The 22,714-nt window shown below is 42.3% G+C and overlaps 1 pseudogene; it reads right to left on the minus strand.

Moving 5' to 3' along the window:
- Window positions 1–22,256, minus strand: part of LOC111969863 (macrophage-stimulating protein receptor-like) — a 32,891-nt pseudogene extending 10,635 nt beyond the window's left edge.
- Between the last annotated feature and the right edge of the window lie 458 nt (window positions 22,257–22,714).

Below are 22,714 nucleotides of genomic sequence, written 5' to 3' on the forward strand. Positions count from 1 at the left end.
TACAAAACTGGYCATGAGTCACGCATATCAGCAAGTGCTAATGGATAAAGCTTCACAGAAGCACCTGACCATAAACACCCACAGAGGGATGTTACCTATAAACGCTTACCTTTRGGGGTGTCTTCTGCACCAGCTATCTTCCAAAGAACTATGGAGGGAATTCTGCAGGGGATACCCAAGGTAGCGGTTTACCTCGACGACATTCTTGTCACGGGAGTCACGAAGGAGGAACATCTCAGAAACTTAGGTAAAGTTTTGAGGAGGATGGAGGACGCCGGTCTCTGGCTGAAGAGGAGCAAGTGTACACTGTTAGCTGATGAAGTGCAGTACCTGGGTCACAAGGTGGATGCCAAGGGGTTACACACTGTCAAAGCTAAAGTGAGGGCTGTTGTGGAAGCTCCAGCTCCGACAAACGTTACAGAGCTGAAAGCCTATCTAGGCTTACTGAATTATTATAATCGCTTCCTCCCGAACCTCTCTACCCTCTTAGCTCCTCTACATCAACTGCTAAGGAAGGATGTGGCCTGGAAATGGTCAGAAAGACAGGAAGAAGCTTTTGRAAAGTCAAAGGTGTTACTTCAATCAGCTGAAGTGCTAGTGCACTACTCAGCAGACAGAGATCTCATCTTATCGTGTGATGCCTCATCGTATGGTGTGGGGGCAGTGCTATCCCACCGGATGGAGAATGGTGCAGAGAAACCTATCGGGTTCATGTCAAGAATGTTGTCGCCAGCGGAGAAAAAGTACTCTCAGCTGGACAAGGAAGGACTGGCTGTCATATTCGGAATACAGAGATTCCACAAGTACTTGTACGGGAGAACATTCACTATTGTGACGMATCATAAGCCTCTGATTTCTCTGTTCCATGAACAAAAGCCAGTACCACAAATGGTCTCTCCAAGAGTTCAACGTTGGGCTGTGTGGCTCAGGGCCTACGAGTACAGAATKATTTACAAACCAGGTAGATACCATGGGAATGCTGATGCTCTGAGTAGGCTGCCCGTTCCAGAAATCATCATTCAGGAAGAAGAAAATGACCAGGTTTTGATGATCGATGTGTTGGATGATGCACRGGTGAAAACAGCACAAATCAGGCAATGGACTTCAAAGGATGTGACGCTATCACAAGTGCATGAATTTATCCTGAGAGGATGGCCTACAGTGACCGAGCCTCYGATCATGCCTTACTACACTCGCCGCTTGGCATTGAGTGTTCTAGATGGATGTGTTCTGTGGGGTTCAAGAGTAGTTATCCCACCACAAGGGCGGGGGTTGCTACTAAAGTTGTTGCAGCAGTCGCATCCAGGTATGTCGAGAATGAAAGGCCTAGCGAGGTCATATGTCTGGTGGCCAAAGATGGACCACGATGTGGAAGATTAGGTTAGCCGGTGTGCAGATTGTCAGAGTAACAGGAAGTCACCCCCCCACCGCGCCATTACATCCATGGGAATGGCCAGAAAAACCATGGACARGACTACATGTGGACTACGCTGGACCTTTCCTAGGAAAAATGTTCCTTGTGCTGATTGACTCTCATTCAAAGTGGATGGATGTTTACCCCATGAACACGTCAACATCGTACGCTACGATTGAGAAGTTGAGACAAAGCTTCAGTGTTATGGGATTGCCTCAAATGTTGGTTAGTGACAATGCTACTTGTTTTTGCAAGCACTGAATTCACAAGTTTCATGAAACAAAATGGAATTCAGCATGTAACGTCGGCCCCTTTTCACCCATCTTCAAACGGATTAGCAGAACGTGCAGTTCAGACCTTGAAGGAGGGGATGAGGAAGATGCAAGGGCCCAGCATTGAAACAAAGGTGTCAAGATTCTTGTTTAGCTACAGGATTACTACTCAAGCTACGACTGGGTGTCACCTGCAGATATGTTGATGTCAAGGAGTGAAGGTCAACCTTGGATCTCATCAGACCAGACCTGAAAATGAAAATACAACAAAAGCAATGGAATCAAAAATGTAATCATGACACCCGAGCCAAACTCAGAAGTTTCTCACCTGGAGATGATGTCTATACAAGAAACTATGGGTTTGGTCCTAAATGGATTCCAGCTACCATTGAGGATTGCTCAGGACCAGTATCTTATACTGTGATCATCGGAAGTGGACAAAGACTAAGGAGACACGTGGATCAGATCCGAGCTCAAATTCCAGTTCCATCCGGAGATCTGGATCAATTCTTAAACGAGCAGGACAGGACATTGGAACGTTCCCCAGAGTTGCAGTTGGACAAACRACCTGAGACCAACAATGCTCAACTTCCTGAGAGCACCAGTCCGGGACGACCTCCTCCTGTGAAGTCTCCACAAAAGGACTTTGTTTCACCATCAAGGGGTGAAGATCTGGTGGCACCAGCTACACCACCTCTGAGACGCTCTATTAGAGAGAGACATCCGCCAGACTTTTTCAGATCCTAAAGGAGATCATTTTTGAAAAAATGTAAATAAGAAAATAGCATAGCTCAGAAAGGAATGAAATTGGGTTATTAGCTTTAAAGGGGGGGGGGGTGTAGTAACCTGGTATATTTATGTTTACCAATAGATGACAGTATTGACTCAAGACGGGGGTTTGCTTCCCGCTATCCGTAGCTATTTCCTATGTCTGCCTATATWACTATGATTAAGAAAGCTTCAGGTAGCTTAAGCCAGGTGCATTGGAGAATGTAATTCTAAYTTACAATTAAATACTAAACCGTACTTAAGTCTCATGAGTCGTAACTCTAAGAAGCCTTTAAGGATACTACACCACGGGAGTAGGAAAATGCATCAAAAGTCAGCAAGACAATGTTAGCTACCACTGTCACTGTGCAAGGCTGTAGATGTCCTACGTTAAACCAGTTGCATAAGACATCCTCATTACCAGTCATGGGGTTGTGTAAGATGACCTGATCAAAGTCCAGACAGACAGGGAACCCCACCTTTCTTCTGCTTCCTCAGGTGCTTCATGACTACGAAGGCCAGCACGGCCCCCGCCACCAGGGCCCCCAGTATCCCCAGTACGATGCCCACCATGTAGTGATTACTGACCAGGACCACAGCCCCAACGTTGTGAACCTGCCCATTGATGGAGATCTGGGGAAGGAGAGACAGTGGGTGGGTCTTGATTGATTGATTTTATTTCCTAGTTAAAAAAACACATTCACACATAGATACAGACATATATTTTTTTAACTAAGTTATGGTCGGCATGGTCAGATACTACTGCCAGAGACCGCTGTCTTGTTTTCCTGTAATTTCACCACACATGTATGGAAAACAACCAAGTACAGCCCAATAGTAGGATGTTTATTGTTAACATACTCTATGTTGAATGCACAACATAGTGTCCAGTAACCAACAAACCTTCACAGGCAGTCCTTCACTGATGGTTACGTTTCTGGGGATCCTGCAGGTGATTTCATTGTCCAGGACTTTCGCGTCACAATCCACTCCTCCCACTGTCATAGTGATTGTCATGCAGGAACTCACAAGGTTCAGTTTCTGGTGCTGTGATGAGGAAGAAAATGAGACTTCTGAGTTTTCCTTCTTGAAAATGTTTAAACAATATGTAAGCAATATAAAACTATATTCCTACTCCTTCTGACAGTAAGTAGCAGTCAAATAGACATTAATAAGGTGTGTTGTTATGGCACTGTTGCACTTACATGCAGTGACACTTCATCTTGTCCATGGTACAGCCTAAGTACATGGCCATCAGTTTCAAAGGGTATGGGCTCGCCATAGGGGTGGTAGGAGAACTCTCCATTCCACAGTCCAACAGCTCCATCCATATCAAAGGAGAGCTCCCCTTCCTCTGTTTCTTCCCGGGGGAGAGCAGGAGTTATGCACTCCATCCGTGTAGGCAAAGACTTGCCTTTGCACACCTGGAGGGAATTATAAAAGAGTTGTATGCATCTGATTACATGAGAAAAAAAATATGTTTTATCTCTATCATGTATACAGTATGTGGTTGTATAATATTTTATTGGCCCGTACTCTGATGACAGGCTTCAGGTGGCCCTCATTGGGCTTAAAGCGGATGATGGTCCTGTAAACAGAGTCCAAGTTCTTCCCTTCAATGATTATCTTTGACCCCCTGGAGTCGACAGAGAAAAACAATGGAGAGTGGAGCGAGTGACAATAACAGATTCTACAGAAACCCACCAGCAGGGCTTAGATCTATCCACCTTTTATTTTGGTTGAGATGGTGACAGATTGTAAAGGCTGGCCTACCTGTCGAAACTGCAGTCTGGGAGGACGGCTGTGACCTCTGGGTTCTCTTTGTAGTAGAAAACTTTGGTGGTGAGGACAGGGGACTTGTCTATGAACACACTGAGAGGGACGTCCCTCACCTCCGCGATGGGCTGAGACAGACAGATGATGGAGGACATGTTCCCTCTGGGTGCTGTGACACTGGAGGCAGGTGAAGTAGGGAGGAAGTCCAGGGTTAGTATACTCRTACAGGTCATACTGTAGGACTTATGGTCACCCCACTCCACATGTGGCTTTATGTGTTTATCACCCCACATTATCACCCCACAACATGAAAAAGACTACTTAGAAGATATGTATATTTTGAAAGAGCGTCTGCTAAATGACGTAAATGTAAAAAGAAAAAAAAGGATACACCACACTGAGTTAGTCATCACAACCACTAGTTTTTCATTCACTCCCTGTAATTGAACGGTTAAAAAAAWATATATATATAATAATACAGTTGTCCGAGCACAGTCAGATTGCGATCAGTTTGCGATTACTGTACACACACATGCTGGGACAAGCATGGGGCTCACACATGTAAATAGTCGACAGTAAATGATGTCATACAGGCAGGTATTTTAGAAGTACAGGTTAGAGGAAACAGGCTTTGGGAGGAGAGCCATAATGACATAACCAATAACTGGATCCTTCCACGAAATGAGTGCCTTTGCATCCTTTGATATTTTAATTAGACATTTTGCACCAAAATTGAAATTGAAATTAAAAGCCTGTTATATTCAACTAAGTGMCCTTTAACATAGACCACATGGAAAATTTAATTTAATTTGAATAAAGACTTGCTAACGGGCCAAAATCATAATTGTAAAGCCTTAGTTATTTTGTTTCTTTGACAAAGTAATTTCTGAAGATTATTATTTCTTTCATGTGATTAATGATTCATTTGATTAGTGATTCATCCCATTTTTTAAGGTCAACCATGTTACGTGAATTGAACTCTCGTTTTAATATGGTTAAACGATTCCATTTTAAATATTATTTTCAAAAGAAACATTGAACATCTAATAGTCAAATCATAGTGTAAAAGCAGGTGAACTAATTTGTKAATTTTCTGGTGTTTTGTGGTGGAAAACATTGTGGGCCAAGCATAACAAGTCAACCCTGTTACCCATAGACAGACAGGCTAGAAATATTTTAACAATTACATTTTTGGGGTGAAGCTTGGATTCAATTTCCCTCCCTGTTGCACATCACAAGCTTCCATTTCCCCTATCACAAGGGGCTGATTTAAGATGAAATTGTCAACCCTGTTACAGTCAACCCTGTTACTTTATTTGGCATTTAATATGCCCTTCTTATAGTAACTTTGTTATTTAACCTCTTGAGATGGAAAAACTTGTTTTTCATTCAGTTGAACATGCGCTTTATGACAATGTAAAACATTTGTGAAATCAACAGTTTTTTTCACCAAGTTACACATCTCAAAATGCACCGAATTGGTGGAACGACCCAACTACATCCACCTGGTGATTGGGCAGGGATCTCCATTCAGAGTGACCCTCCTGTTCTTCCCAGCGTCCAGGTGAGGCCCAGTCACAGTAATCAGAGTTCCCCCAACACGAGGCCCGTAGTTGGGCTGGATTTCTGTGATGTTGGGAATCTGCCAGAGGGAGCAAAATGTCACCAATTTAATCCTAAAGCCATTCATAAATTGCCCCTGAAAGAGTGGTGGTGACTTTGTATGTACAACAGAGGATACTTCCAAACTCACTTGATATTTACAGTATGTCTCTGTTACATGCAATAATACATCTTATTATTAACAGAGACATAATCAAATGAGTCACCCAACTGAAACTAGGTAGTGCAATCAATTGTAGATTCAAATTACCACAAAGGTAAATCCTGGCATTTCTGATTTCCCGTCGATGGAGTAGCGGCCCTCCACCTTCTCCTCATGCACCTCCACAGTGATGTTAACTGATTTGGACAGCTCAATGGGGCCAGAGTGGATCTTACACACCAGGCTAAGGAGCGGCACAACAACAGTGTCAAACTAACATCAAATTAAAAAAATGAAGCATAAATCACCATGAGACCTCAACCCGTTTCAGTTGAGTTAACATCTACAGTATGTTTCCTTAATGGCCGATTCTAGTTGAGTAAAACCTACCTCCTGTACATATAATAAACCTATATGTCAATATGACTAATATGATCCACTGTGTATCTCATAACAATTAACAACTTTCACATGAGCCGAATACAACAGGTGTAGACTTAACCCTGAAATGCTTACTCGCAATCCCTTTCCCAACAATGCAGAGTTAAAAAGTAAGAAAAATGTGCACAAAATCGAAAGGAAATAGTAATACAATAAAATAACAATAGCAAGACTATATACAAAGTGCACCAGTACTGAGTCAATGTGCAGGGGTACGAGGTAGTCGAGGTAATTTAGGTAATATGTACATGTAGTTAGGGGTAAAAGTCCCTAGGCAATCTGGATAGATAATAAACAGAGTAGCAGCAGCGTATGTGAAGAGTGTGAAAGCGTGTCTATGTGTGAGTGTGTGTGTGGTGTTGTGTGTGTGTGTGGTGTGTGTGTGTGTTGTGTGTGTGTGTGTGTGTGTGTGTGTGTGTGTGTGTGTGTGTGTGTGTGTGTGTGTGTGTGTGTGTTTGGTGTGGCGTGCGTGCGTGCGTGCGTGCGTGCGTGCGTGCGTGTTGGCGTCTCAGTGTTGTATGTGTGAGTGTGTGGTTAGAGTCCGGGGAGTGTGCATACAGCCGGTGCAAGAGAGTTAGTGCAAATAAAAAGGTGGTCAATGCAAATAGTCCGGGTAGCCATTTGATTAACCATTCAGCAGTCTTGGCACTCTGGTACCACTTGCCATGCAGTAGCAGAGAGAACAGTCTATGACTTGGGTTGCTGGAGTCTTTGACAATTTGTAGGGCCTTCCTCTGACACCGCCTGGTATAGAGGTTGTGGATGGCAGGGAGCTTGGCCCCAGTGATGTACTGGGCCTTAAAAACTGCCTTCTGTAGTGCCTTGCGGTCGGATGCCAAGCAGTTGCAATACCAAGCGGTGATGCAGCCAGTCAAGATGCTCTCAATGGTGCAGCTGTAGAAGTTTTTGAAAATCTGAGGGCCCATGCCAAATCTTTTCAGCCTCCTTAGGGGTGGAAAGCGTTGTCGTACCCTCTTCACGACTGTGTTGGTGTGTTTGGACCATGAGCGATACTTAGTGATGTGGACACCGAGGAACTTTAAGCTCTCGACCCGCTCCACTACAGCCCCATCGATGTGAATGGGGGCGTGCTCTGCCCTCCATTTCCTGTAGTCTGCAATCAGCTCCTTTTGTCTTGCTGACGTTAAGGGTGAGGTTGTTGTCCTGGCACCACACTGCCAGGTTTCTGACCTCCTCCCTATAGGCTGTCTTATCATCGTCTGTGATCAAGTCGTCGGCAAACTTAATGATGGTGTTGGAGACGTGCGCGGCCACGCAGTCGTGGGTGAACAGGGAGTATAGGAGGGGACTAAGCATGCACCCCTGAGGGGCCCCCGTGTTGACAGTCAGCGTGGTGGATGTGATGTTGCCGACCCTCTGTCATTGTGAGTGGTACTCACTGTGTGTTGTTGCTCTTCAGTGGCAGCACGGCGCAGGCTGTCTGTCCCAGTCTCACCAGGTGGGTTCTGGAGCTGATGGCAGGTCTCAGGGGAGACTGAAACTCCCAGCCACACAGAGTCAGCTCTGATTGACCATCAGGGGGAGCTGTCTTAGGGAAGAACTAGGCCAAACAGGAACAAACAGATTCAGCATGTGAACTTTCAATCACAACCTATCATCGTCACAACATACAAATACTATACAAAGTTATGGTCACGTTATGGTTATGCCCAGGTAATCTGTGACTATGGACAATCTCAAACATATCTTTATGATAACCATACATGCATATGACTAATGGCATTTCTTTGAATTCATCAACACATTATTCCACATAGAACCTAGCCAGCAGTAAGATCCATTGTATGGTAGGGTAGCTAATTTCTCCAATCCAAACCTCCCTGCACAAAACAAACACATCCCTCTCCCCAGTTCTTCTCACCCCGGTAATACCAGGGGGGCAAGACTCGTTCCTCCAGCGGCCACTGCACTCTTCCTCCCAGGAACACTCTCCAGAGCACCAGCCACAGACCATAAACTCAGGGGCTATCAGGCACATGGCACAGGTCATGAAGTGCTGGCAGCCTGGCCCCCTCTGAGGCACCTGGATCAACTGCCAGCCAAAGAGAGCGATTTGATTAACTTTGATTCAATCAAAGAGTCACTTTGATTGCTGTGTTTGCTAACTGTAACTGATTTTGAACTGGCTTTTCCAAACCTTGTCTCCAACAACAAACAGTAGAGATTCTGACGAGTACACAGCAGCAATTYAGGAYACCCTCTGGTTCTCTACCAAGGTGTAATTGGCAAAGATAATAGGGCTTGATCTTCTCAAAACAAGCTGCCAAAAAGACAGAGCAGATCGTTAATAATCTATCGAAGAAGAGCAGAACTATAGTATGTTCACATTTTTCATTTAACTCCATCTTGGATTAGATCATATGGATCCGGATCACACTCTATTGTGAGCTGTCCCCCTCCATACCTGGAGGAGCCGTCCAGTGGAGGTGCCAATGTGTGCCACTGTCTTGTTCTCTATGGTGGTGACAAGCAGGGAGGTGAGCAGGATGTCATTCATCTGCCTGTTGAAGAGGTCCACTCTGTAATAGGGCTTAGACACCATGGTGGGGTGGTCCCTGCAGGTGGCGTTGTTCTCCATGCTCTGGTCACAGGGAGATAGGGCATAGTAAATAGGGAGATGATGTACGTTCTGAGTAGGGCCAGGAAAATAATTGGGCCCTAGCTCCCAGAGTTTTTTCTGGTCAAGATTAATCAGAATAATTCTGGGCTGCAAACCAAGGACTCATAGGGGCATGTGTAAATAAATCTACTTGTGCTATTCAAATAACATATTCAAAACTACTTACACAATACTTAGATAATACTTTTTCTGCTTTTGGTAATTTAGTGTTATCTTGATCCATGTACAATGTGTTCATATTTWTTWWTTTTTTTAAAGCTCTCTAGCTACAACCTGTTAAAGTGCAATAGTAAATGTAGGGTATTATATCTGGTACTTGACATCAGGCCTTGAGGCACTATAGCCTACTGCTGTTGTTTCGTAAACAGATGTTCTAGGAACAAGGAAGTGGGTGAGCAGTTTACCTGATGCCAAGTGAAAAAGGAAGAAAAGGTTTTAAAGCAAATGCACCCTAGCTTGTGTAATGCTTTATAAGGAAACACTTTGAGAACACACTGACCAATGAGTTCCTCCACAGCTCTGATAGTATTATATCAGCTATAGACTGTACAACTATATTGACTGATTTTGCCCACCTTCCTCATGGGACCAGGAAACCTTTGTTCTGCTTCAGCTTCCTGAATGAACCACAATGGCGTCCGATCTCAGATGCCAAAGACCCATGGTGAGTCATAGCTCTCGCTACTTAGTTCAGGTTCAACAGAACTGTTAGTGCTATTTGGGAATCAGAATCTGTACTACTGATAATGATGCCAAAATGGAATATGCCTTATCAGTGTATTTTTCTGACTGTCTATATGTATATGTTTTCTCCCACAATACTGTACTAAAAAAAGGTTGGCGAAGGAGGATTTGTTTCCATGGTTTCATAACATCTGTGCATGCTGGAGGTAGACAGTGTAGCAAAGACCAGACAACAATAAGCACTCAATGCCAGGAGCCAGTAAAGGTACACATAAATAGGCATCAAATTATACAATAATTACATAGACAATGACACTCATGGGAGGTGTAGTTGTTCTTGTGAGAAGCAGGGTTATTGGTAGCAGCTGTGAGCTAATGTTGGAGAGGGAGGGAGATTCCGGTAAATTCCAGCTGGCAGGCCACTCCTGTCCTGAATTGTGAAAACACAAAGAAAKAGCCAAGTACTGTGAAACAATAATCCCTCTCGGAGTCACGTTCACTGCGGTTACGTTGGTCGACTGGGGTACAGGTGTAAAAATCCCTCAAAATCTGCTGTTGATGCCAATTCAAATTAGCCCCCATAAAGAATCTCAGAACCAGAGATCTGTAGAGGTCAGGGAATATTTGGGGAGTCAAATGTGATCTCATAGTAGTAACACTCACTGGCACGTTTTCAGCTATTTGCTGAGTAAATAAAAAATGTAAAAAGAACAGTCAAAAATGTAAATGGTCGTTATGGCAGACACGCAGTTCAATTTCACAGTATTAAAACATGTTCATTCCCAGATAAATGATGCATACAATTCATTTGACTGACAATAAAACATTGCCAAAGGCACCTTTCCATGAGAGGTTTATTCAAAGACGCATATCCAGAAACGAGTTTAAAAGCTAACTAACTCCCAAATACGCTGSCCTCTGTCCAAAATCATGTTCTTTTTCAGCTGTTTTCTTGTGTTGGCTGAATTCTTTTGTTGGCAAAATGTTGTGTGTTTTTTCCATAAAGCAGTTTTCCATCCCACAAAAAAAGCTTCCAAACACATGGATTGCTCTCTAGAGGAGTCAAGAGCCAGTGAATGCTATTGGTTGCTACAGGAATCATGTTACAACTGTGTCATGGCCTTGTCTATCCTGAACCTGATAAAAAGGATAACAGCCTAATTAGATTTCAAAGACACTGTTTGGCTTACTGCTAAATATACATGTAATCTGACAACTAAAGAATTTTGATTAAGCCTAAATCACAGTTTCCTATTTATGGATATGTCATCTGGATCATGTGAGATATAGAGGATGTGTGCATAGTGGATCGACTACCCAAGGCAGAGAAGAAAAATAACTTGAACACACTATAAAGTCTCTGCTTTGGACTAGGCAATACAGAAACATTTTGTGGAGCAATTGCATTATGACGTCAATGGATTTCTCTGTGCGTAAATAGCTGTTTGCACATGAAAATACAGATAAAGGATTTTTTGTTGTTGTGATTAGGGATTGCTGTCGGAATGAAAATAACTCCTTCCTTTCAACCCTCCTCTGCTCCTGTGTAAACCAAATTTGAGCAGGTTGAGACAACCTATTGCGTGATTAAATACAGACCATTAAACTCTGACATGCTTGCTTTTGTTTAACATCCTTGTCATGTCCATGCACTTACTGTAAGAGAAAACATCATCCTTTACTTACCACCCACAAGAAATTCCATTGGCTCTTACTATACCTAGCCTACAGTGGCGGTCGGTGTCATATAAGATGAGGGAGGACAATAATTTTTTYGGAGCATGGCCTTCTTTCTATTACAGCATACTGGATGACTGTCATTCATACTCCATTCACCCAGTTCAATGTAACATCGATAGGTTTAGGCTACTACATGCTACTCAAATTTTGTCTATACCCATCATGAGGTTGTGACAAACGAGCCTATGAATTAAAGTTTTCAGTGTAGGTGCACAGGTTGAGAGAAATTTGAGTAATCGAGGTGACAGACATTGACACATTCAATACTGCCTTGCACAATCTTGCCTGCATCTAGCTGATCTAGAATGTAATCATTAGTCCAACAGTTGCAAACTAGAGTTTCTATTGGACAAATTCACGTATGTTTATCCCCGTTTCATTCCGTTTGGACAAATTCACATATGTTTATCCCCGTTTCGTTCCGTTTGCTTCCGTTTAAGAAACTTTTTTCCAACAGAGTTGGCAGAATGAATACACCCCTGATCACACGCAAACACAGTTCACTTTCATAGCAGCCACATACAAATAGCATGATTCCTTTTATCATTGGGATAATTCCTTCTCACATCTACGCGCTCTCCTCCTCTCACCTATTCCRGTCGCTTGTGGACTTCAGTGCACAACACATCAGCTGTCTGTGACATGGCAAAAAAAAACTTTCCAAGCCAAACCTTCATYTAATAACCTCTAACCGCTACACACAGCCTACATCGTGGTCACCATATTAGCTAACATAGCTACTAGAACTAATGCGTTAGTAAAGCCGCTACAATCATGCAGTACAGTGTACAGTTTGCAAGCAGTTTAGCAGTTACAATACATCGGCGGGCCCCAGTGACAATGCATTAAAGTTAAGCTTAACTTGACTTGGAAGAATTCCAGTGTTGGATAGCCATAGCCAGCTAGGTAGCATAGCATCGCTCTCTGTTTGAGCCAGGTGTTTGAGTAGGCTAAACAAGCTAGCTGCATTTGCTAGCTAAGAAAGTGAAAGTGAATATACGAAATACAGCTAGCTCTCTCTCTCTCTCTCTCTCTCTTGCTTCTCCTTCATTTTTGAAGAAATTAATTTGTTCAAAACTGTTCAACTATTGTCTTTCTCTCTCTTTGAGTCAACTACTCACCACATGTTATGCACTGCAGTGCTAGCTGGCTGTAGCTTGTGCTTTCTGTACTATATTAATTATCTGATCCTTTCATTGGGTGGGCAAGAGCTCTGATAGGTTGGATGACGTCCTCTGGAAGTTGTTATCACTACTGTGTAAGTTTATGGAAGGGGGAGAGAACCACGAGCCTCCTAGGTTTTGTATTGAAGTCAGTGTACACAYAGGACGGAAACTAGCTGTCCTCTGGCTACACCATGGTGCTACCCTACGGAGTGCTATTGAGGCTACTGTATACCATCATTGCAAAACAGTGTGTTTTAATCAATTATTTGGTGACGTGAGTATATTTAGAATATCTAAAAAGGACATATTTTTTATGTTTCACTATTTTCATTTTTATGAAATTCACTGAGGAGCCTGGTCCTCCCATTCCTCCTCTGAGCAGCCTCCACTGATACACAGGAATGAGAGTCATTGCAATAATCTGGTTTCCTGCCAAAAGAGTAGTACAGGATGTTCCATTGCTCCTCTGGAGAGTCCACTTCTTCCTGGTTGGAAAATAGCTCACACCTGTCTCCTGGTGCACTCATTATCCTTCACACTGTTTCATACTTTTGTACAGTTGTTTTTTTTATTTTATCACTGGATCACAAACAGACATCCAAGTCTCCATTTAACCAGTCCAGCCAGACATGTACGTAACGCATCTAGGCTCAGGGCCGGTCCGTCCTAGTCAAGACAAATATATTGCCGCCCCTACTAGTAAGCAAAATGACGTTGAAAAGATATCTAAAATACGTATTTTTCCAGATATTAAAGTTGGGTTCACTTTAGGTTCTGAATGAATGTGAAAATATTTTTCCAGACGTTGAAATCAGGCTCATTTTCAGTTCTCAATAAAAGCTGAAAAGACGCCATTTATAGACATCTATGTTTGGGCCAAATCAAGGTTGGTCCAGACGGACAAAATCTGAACGAAACGTGGAAATCAAGGCCTGTCCGGACTGCACCAAAAAAAGACGTTCAAAAGTATTTTAGGAATGCCGATCTATGTGGTAAGCCTACCATTTGTGACCGACTGTCTCGATTCGGTCTTATGTAGTAAAATTTTAAAAGGTGTTGACTGACTAAATATAAGCAGGGCATCCTACCGGAGAATTTTAGATCTTGGACACTGTCTCATTGACCTAACGTTATCCTAATTGACCTAAAACGTTATCCTAATTTGACTTTGGTGCAGGTCATGTTGTTCTTCACATTACCTTCTATGGTAAACACACACTATATCAAATACAATCTAAGTTTATTTGTCATATGCACAGGATACAGAAGGTGTAAACGGTACAGTGAAATGGTTACTTGCATAGTGGATGGAGTCTTTTGTTTATACATGTAACGTYAACTCACGTAAACTCGTACATCGCCTTGGTCCGTACAATTGCCCTTATTTTAGCGCCCCAAAAACGTAATACTTCCAGATCAACTGTAATGTCAATACCATTGTAAAGCACAATTTCTCCCCTTTCCAACAAAATCAATTACATGACCTAAACACTGCCGTTTCTGCATAATTCAAGCAGGCAATGAGCGGTCTTTTTAAAAATGGCGGGTGGGGAAGCGAAACTAATGCGTTATAGTGAGAAGGACAGATGTCGTGTGGGAAAATTGCTTTTTTCACTCGATCTYRCCAACTTATCACCTTATCGCCTCTAAAATGTAAATAAAACACTATAAAGAGTTTATATAATGTGTCATTACATACAGTGGGGCAAAAAAGTATTTAGTCAGCCACCAATTGTGCAAGTTCTCCCACTTAAAAAGATGAGAGAGGAGCCTGTAATTTTCTCATAGGTACACTTCAACTATGACAGACAAAATGAAGGAAAAAAATCCAGAAAAATCACATTGTAGGATTTTTTATGAATTTATTTGCAAATTATGGTGGAAAATAAGTATTTGGTCACCTACAAACAAGCAAGATTTCTGGCTCTCACAGACCTGTAACTCTTTCTTTAAGAGGCTCCTCTGTCCTCCACTCTTACCTGTATTAATGGCACCTGTTTGAACTTGTTATCAGTATAAAAGACACCTGTCCACAACCTCAAACAGTCACCACTCCAAACACTAATGCCAAGACCAAAGAGCTGTCCAAAGGACACCAGAAACAAAATTGTAAACCTGCACCAGGCTGGGAAGACTGAATCTGCAATAGGTAAGCAGCTTGTTTGAAGAATCAACTGTGGAGCAAATTATTAGGAAATGAAGACATACAAGACCACTGATAATCCCCCTCGATCTGGGGCTCCACTCAAGACTCACCCCGTGGGGTCAAAATGATCACAAGAACGGTGAGCAAAAATCCCAAAACCACACGGGGGACCTAGTGAATGACCTGCAGAGAGCTGGGACAAAGTAACAAAGCGTACCATCAAGCGAGGGCATTGAAGATGAAACGTGGCTGGGTCTTTCAGCATGACAATGATCCCAAACACACCGCCTGGACAACGAAGGAGTGGCTTCGTAAGAAGCATTTCACGGTCCTGAGTGGCCTAGCCAGTCTCCAGATCTCAACCCATAGAAAATCTTTGGAGGAGTTGAAGTCCGTGTTTGCCCAGCAACAGCCCCAAAACATCACTGCTCTAGAGGAGATCTGCATGGAGGAATGGCCAAAACACCAGCAACAGTGTGTGAAAACCTTGTGAAGACTTACAGAAAACTTTGACCTCTGTCATTGCCAACAAAGGGTATATAACAAAGTATTGAGATAAACTTTTGTTATTGACCAAATACTTATTTTCCACCATAATTTGCAAATAAATTCATTAAAAATCCTACAATGTGATTTCTGGATTTTTTTTTCCCTCATTTTGTCTGTCATAGTTGAAGTGTACCTATGATGAAAATTACAGGCCTCTCTCATCTTTTTAAGTGGGAGAACTTGCACAATTGGTGGCTGACTAAGTACTTTTTTGCCCCACTGTACCTATTTGAAGGTTTGTGTCGAATTTGAATCGTTTTTTTTAGGGCGGTGCTAAAGTGATCTTAGAAGTAAACAGCGGCTTTGAGAATGATGATCGCATGCAATGATGACGAAAAAAATGACTAGGTATCCCCCCCTTACCCCCTCACTGTCCATTTCTTGTTTTTAAACGATGAGAGATGTGCTACACCTGGTGGAGAGAGATTGTAAGACAGAAATAGTTGCTTTATGCGTGCTGTACGTGTGCTGTACGTTACGACATGACACATCAAGATGTAACAGAGGGTCAGTTTTTTTCAACTTTTCTCCAATACTATAGAGCCATTACCATGTCGATCAACGCTTGAATAGAAACGTAGTTCACACCCCAGATTTTGAAGTCAACACAGTCACTACAGTCCCATTAGTTTTCTTTGTAGCCTCATTTGAATGTCGCAGTTACGCACATTTGTACGGAATGGGGTGAGTTTACATTAACTAGAAATGCAAATGGCTCTGAGATACGAATAATATTACTACACAGATCATACACGTAACGTTAGCTAGCGAGCCAGCAAGCTAACGTTAGCTAYCTAGCTAACAGTACGCTTTAACTTGCAATGAAAACYACTTTCTGACCAAATTAGAAACATAATATCTGAAAATGTAGCTAGCTAGACTATTTTACCCGTATACATGGATGAACGCTTCTCCCTCTCTGTCATGGATGCTATGYTTGTCCTTAGTTTGAAGATGTATCCGGAGACAGGTGTTTTATACAACAGCCTTCTGTGTGTTCTCTTTTCGACTCCCTTCGCAAATTCATAGCGGCAGATATGAGACCCTTCTCTGTGGTAGAGAATGCAGGGTTCAGAAACATGTTTAAAGTGGTCGAGCCGCACTTCACTATTCCTTCCCGTACACATTTTGCCCAGACATTAATTAATTAATTAATACCTGCCTTATACAAAAAAACTAAAAAACAACTTGAGAGCGAGTTGTCAGAAACGTGGTCTGTAGCTCTAACCACAGACAGTTGGACATCTAGAGCTATTTTACTGTAAGGCTCATTTCATTACGGCAGAGTGGGAGATAAAAAGCCATGTCCTTCAAARACGTCCCCTTGAGAGGAGTCACACCAGTGTAAACTTGGGGGAAGAGCTAAGGGAAGTAGTTGCAGTGTGGAAGTTGGAGAGGGATAATGTAACGATTCCTGTGACCACTGACAACACTAGAAATATTGTAAATGCAGTTGCACTAGCTGGATTGGGGCCACAGATGGGATGCTTTGCTCACGTTATTAATCTGCATCTCAAAAAGCAACGTCGGTGAATCCAGTCTCTCGCCTCCTAGCAAAGATCAGGAAGGTGGTATCCTTCTTTTATAAAAGCACAACTGCTGCACATGTTTTCAAGACAAAACAGGAGATGCTGGAGCTGCCAAACCACAAACTAATCCAGGATGTCCCTYCTAGATGGAATTCAAGCCATGACATGTTTGAGAGACACCTTGAGCAGAAAGTTGCGGTGTATTCTACAATGACTGATCAAGCTGTGAGGAAGAATGTCAAAGATATTGTGACTTTGTCTGAAAATGACATAAGACTAGCAGAGGAAGTTATCAAAGTGTGCAAACCTCTCAAAACAGTCACAACACTGATATGCACTGAGAGCATTCCATCAGTTTCGATGGTCCTGCCTATGAACACAATGATCCTGAAATCAATGGTGGCATCTGAGGAAGATGAACTCGSYGTAAGGGATGTCAAGACTGCTATCAGAGTTAACCTGGAGCCTAGTATGCTGACCCTGGTGTTCAAGACTTCTTACACAAGAGCACCGCTTTGGATCCCGGTTCAAGTCCCTGCTGCARCTGGATGCTGCTGCTCGTCTGAGAGTCTACAATGAATTCACAGCAGAGATTGTGACCAATATACAACAGGTATTGTATTTATTTTGTTAATGTGACATTTATTTTATTAATTAGTGATTTAACAATTCATTATAAAGTAATAATTGTAATTGTCATAATAGTGTCTGATATATATTCCTAACAACAAATCATATTTTTAAAGCCACTTCAGAGGTTTTCATCTAATTTAATTCTGCAGGGTCAAGCCACAGATACCACAGGAGCCAACCCCTCTCCAGAGATAACAGACAACAGGGGTTCTCAACCAGAAAAGAAGTCTGCCATGGCTGAGCTTTTTGTTCACGACCCAGGAGCAGGGAACCAAGTCAAAGGTCAAGGTCATAGAGGAGGAGGTGACCTCATACAGTGAAGTGGACCTTATTCCTCTGGATGCTGATCCACTTACATGGTGGAAGACCAAAGAGTTAACATACCCTCATGTTGCCATTTTAGCAAGGCGCTACCTGGCTGTGCCTGGGACCTCTYTCCCTAGCGAGAGGGTATTCTCCACAGCAGCTGACATTGTCACAGTAAGCCGATCTGTGCTCACTAAAGATAATGTGGATAGACTAATCTTCTTAAATAAAAACTAGAAAATCTGATATATATATTTTTTTCAAGTAACCAGTCTCAAGTGGTCCTATTTTGTTTAGAGCACTGCTATGTGACTTAATGTTGATATATGCTGCTGGACTAAGCAGTCTTGTTGAAGTTCTGTTTTAAATGACTATATTATTTCATATTATAAGGCAGGCACTGCTGTTTTTTGTTGTCCCTTTGTTTCCATATTCTCCTGGGAATTCAAGCTACCCATGTTTACTATTATAATAAATGAAAAATCTAAATACAAATGACATATTTCTCAGGCATTTATTTTGTCGATGTATCGAAACCGTACCGAACCATGTAAAAACAGTACAGTAACGTACCGAACCGAGTTTTGTGAACTGTTTCACCCCTATTAAGTAGCCTAACTAACGTTTACCCAGTCTGTCACAAATATTAAAGTGAAGTAAYGGAATAACTCTCATGCTATCTATGCATTGTGAAGACAACCTGAACAGACTGTGTACGCATAATGTATATAACACAATTTACCAACACCTCTCTGGATCAACCTGTGTGAGTGAGTGTTGAGTTGGTGGGCTGGTGAACTCACCTCATGAGGACAGCTCTCGCAGGCCTGGAAGTGGCAAAGTCCCCGGGACAGCTGCTCTGGGCCGGACTTACAGCAGTCATCCACCCCGTCATCGATGGCCTTGTTCACGTTGTCCATTGGAAAGGCACAGAGGGCTGAGTCGTGCTCTGTGACCCCATTGTCATCTGTGACAGCGAACACTCCATACAGGATGTCATCCTCTTCCTCTGCCCCTAGTTCATCTGCCAGCTCACTGCCTGCCTTCCCAAAGTGGGCTGCCTGCACCACGTTGTACACCACATCCTTAAAGGCCTCACTCCCGCTTACCGTGTTCCTTCTCCTCCGTTTGGGTTCAAACCGGCACTCCAGAACCACCTCCCGGTACCTCCTCATCTCCCACTCATTCCTCGGCAGGCGGCCCAGCCGCGTCTGAAACGGGGAGAACTCTTGGTCAGGGCTCTCTCTCTGGACGGACAGGAAGTAGACAAACTCCTGGGTGAAGAAGCTGTAGACATACTCAATGTTGTAGGTCCTGCGCAGGCTAGGCAGAACGGTRAGTCCCCGCACGTCATTGTAAAAACCGTCTTCTGACGCCAATGGTCGGCGCACTGATATGGACTTCCTGTCATATCTCTGTGTCACGCTGTRATTTACAGTGGAAGCCACAAAAAAGTATACAGTCTGTCCCTCCTCCACCATGGTGACTTTGGTGCCCAGCGGGCTGGCAAGGCAGTCAGGACAATAGGCAGCAGAGTTAGATTCTTTTCTGAATAAACATTTTGATGAATTCTTATTGGGTGGTTGTCCATCTGTCTTAAGTTGGTGGAAATGGCATACACCATATTGAGAACTCCCACAAGAGTATAAATACATGAAGAATGTATCCAACAACAATACCTCATTGTCAGTGTTCTCTAGGAAGTTGGGATCCTTGTCAACGTCACACAAATCACAAATCTTACACTCAGGGCTGCCCACTGGGCCTGTAGGAAGCTCCCACACCTTCTCCAAACTCATGTTCACAGRCTCGATCACATTCTGAGATGCCACATACACTTCCTGGTACATTGAGTTGGTCACTATGTTTTGGATGGGGCTCTTTGTTRGGAAGAAGGGCATGGTGTAGACCACAGAGAAGTTGACAGGGCTAGGGGCTGTGGAGGGGCAGGTGTCCAATGTGGAGGTCAAGACAGTCTGGAGCCAGACACATGTCAACCACTGTGTGGCCCAGTGGACCATCTCCACTCTCAGATGCAGAGAGAAGGGGAGACTGACGTCCTTGCGTTACCTCCAGGTCTGATTGTTGGACAATGTCATCCTTATTGAGACCAGCTGCAGATCTCTGAGGAAAATAAAAAATTATAAATGATTAAAGTGGTCCTGACTGTCCACAAGATCGAAATCAATATGATTCCTAAGCTATAAACATAATGGGATTCTATCTAAAATAACGTAGAGTATAGTACTTTCTGGTCGAGACAAGTATGAGAGAGACAGTGATGAAGAGATGTGGTCATAAGAAAGCGATGTTAAAAGCTTCCGCTGTCTCATAGTAAACAACAGCCTAATAGGAAATGTTTAGATACCGGTAGCCAAAGAGAGCTGTGTTGGTATTACACAGTATGTGTCTGTGAAACRTCTTCCATCATGACATACYAAAGCCTTTTTTTAATTAACAATCTGAAGTATTTCAAAGTGCCTGAAAATGTCATGCTCTGTCCTTTGAGCTTGAAAATGCATTGCTAAAGKACAACCTAATAATGTAAAAGCCCTAGTAGTGTCGAAGCATCTACCCCAAATTGTGCCATGTTCTCATACAAAGCAGGTAAAAGTAATTCAAACCCTCTGTCTTTCCAGTGCAATACAGATCAATAATCCAGACATCTTCTAATGCAAGAGAATAGCAATTTCCCTAGAAGCTTTAATTTCCCTAGAGGTCTTTACGTTCAAATGATGAATGGGTTAAACACATTCTAATTGCCAATCAATACTGAGCCATGACATGACATACATGTAGCTACTGCTGAAGTTGACCAAAGCACTCCATGTCCCGGGAAGTTGACCAGAGCACTCCATGTCCCTGACATTGTGCATTTGCATTGAGCCACATCCCCTGGGTTGATGATTAACCGGACATATTACAGCCAGGTTACAGGTAGCACTCAGGGACCTGGGCCTCTCTACTTTGCATTCCTGTCACAACCACTACATGCCTTTCTGGGGAAAAGATGCACACGGACTGATGGTCATACAATACGTGCCTCTTAAGTCAGACATGAAAAGCGGGACTTCTCAAAAAACGAGTTGTAGAATTTCAACAACAGAAGCATTATAATGCAGTTATATAACAGTCTTCAAGATACAGTAAAAAAAATACCTATAATAAAGTTTTTAGCCTTTAGACTTGATGAAAAGTTGGAAATCTTAATTTATATATATATACATATACAGTATACACAACATCAATAATTCATAGAATAGCATTGGCATACATGTTACATTTTAACACCTGCAACTTCATGTCAAACAAACAGAGGTTTAGTGTTTAAAAGCAGCAGGGACATGGGTGTAAGGACTGAGTGACTTTCTTCATGCTCATGGTTAATAAACCAAAGGTTTGAAATGTAGTTTCCATTCATTGCCATTTACAGGTAGGCATGCAACGCATTGCAATCTGGTCTTGGTCATTGAAAAGTCACAAATAGCATTATCTTCATTCAGGTGCTTTCTACAAAGGTCATTTGAAGAGTAGAGCATTTCAATATGTATCAATGAATAGAGTGGAGTTCAGTAGTTCTGAGAAACCRATGATTTGTCTCTGCAGCTTGGTCTACTGTCTGAGCCTGTGAACATGTCCAATAGCGCTAATGCATGTTTTAGCTATCCAAAACTACAGAGACGTGATTAATAGGTTTATAATTCCACACAGACACCCTGTTAAACATGGAACAACGCAATATGAGCTTATCTGGCTTGCAGGAAATGCCATGTGTATATCATATTGAAACAGTTATGACAAGGTACACAATTCCTCGTAAATCCAGGTCGACACATACGGTCGTAATCAATACACTGGTAATATATCATTTTGGGATTTCAGCAACTATCAACCCAAATTCAAAGACTGAKAAAAACAACAAACTGAATAAATGTTCTGTCATTCAAGTGGAGTAGATATAAACAGAATATAGAATACCATATAAACAGAAAGAATGGAGTAGACACGTTTGAAGCACCCCATGTTGGAAATGTTTCAGATTATTAAATCAATCAGTGTTCACAATATACATTTTAATCCACTATAAAGTTGAATATATTCGATGATGTCTAAAAATCACAATATAGTATTTGGGTGAGAACCACAAAGAACGAGGAAACTCAGAACTCTCTGCAAAATTATGTAATGCATGTTACTAAACCATAACTTTTCGCTACTTACCTGTTTGAGGTAATGCACAAACGTCACGAATCTCAGATMTGTCCTCTTGACAGCATAATTGACAATTCCTTGACCACGCGCGGACTTCGAAAAGTTTTCCCTTCACCAATATTTATTTTCATGGAGAATTAGCTGTATGCGTAGCCTACGCTATTTTCAAACAATGAAAACAGTTTTTATTTCCAGGCGAAAGGTGAATCATAGACTGCGGTGCACCAGATGGTCTGCTGTACTCCTCAACTGAGCGCACGCATTCACTTCCTCTTCGCGCATAATACAGCGTGCCAACTTCCAAGTGCATAAAATGACAGTGAAGTAGATAATGCAGCTTGCCACTTCACTTAAAACATTTATTTCCAATTTCATTATTCTAAAATAGTAATTGTCATTTTTGCCAGTTCTTGCTGGATATATTCGGACATTTTGGTTGGACATKAATGGTTATAAGCCTACTGTACTTTGTTTCGGTCTTGTTGTTTGAATAATGAAAATCTTACAAAAAAAGAAACAAAATCTATACGATTTCTTTTTATTTTACATAATAGTTTGTTACACTCCAGATACAAACGAACAACAATTTACAGASACACAAACAATGACTACATCTCATCTGGCCGGACACGCATGCTTACATGCGTTGGGTTCGGTGGTTGACATGGTGCC

The sequence above is a fragment of the Salvelinus sp. IW2-2015 genome, linkage group LG11, assembly GCF_002910315.2.
Source record: "Salvelinus sp. IW2-2015 linkage group LG11, ASM291031v2, whole genome shotgun sequence".
NCBI lineage: Eukaryota > Metazoa > Chordata > Actinopteri > Salmoniformes > Salmonidae > Salvelinus > Salvelinus sp. IW2-2015.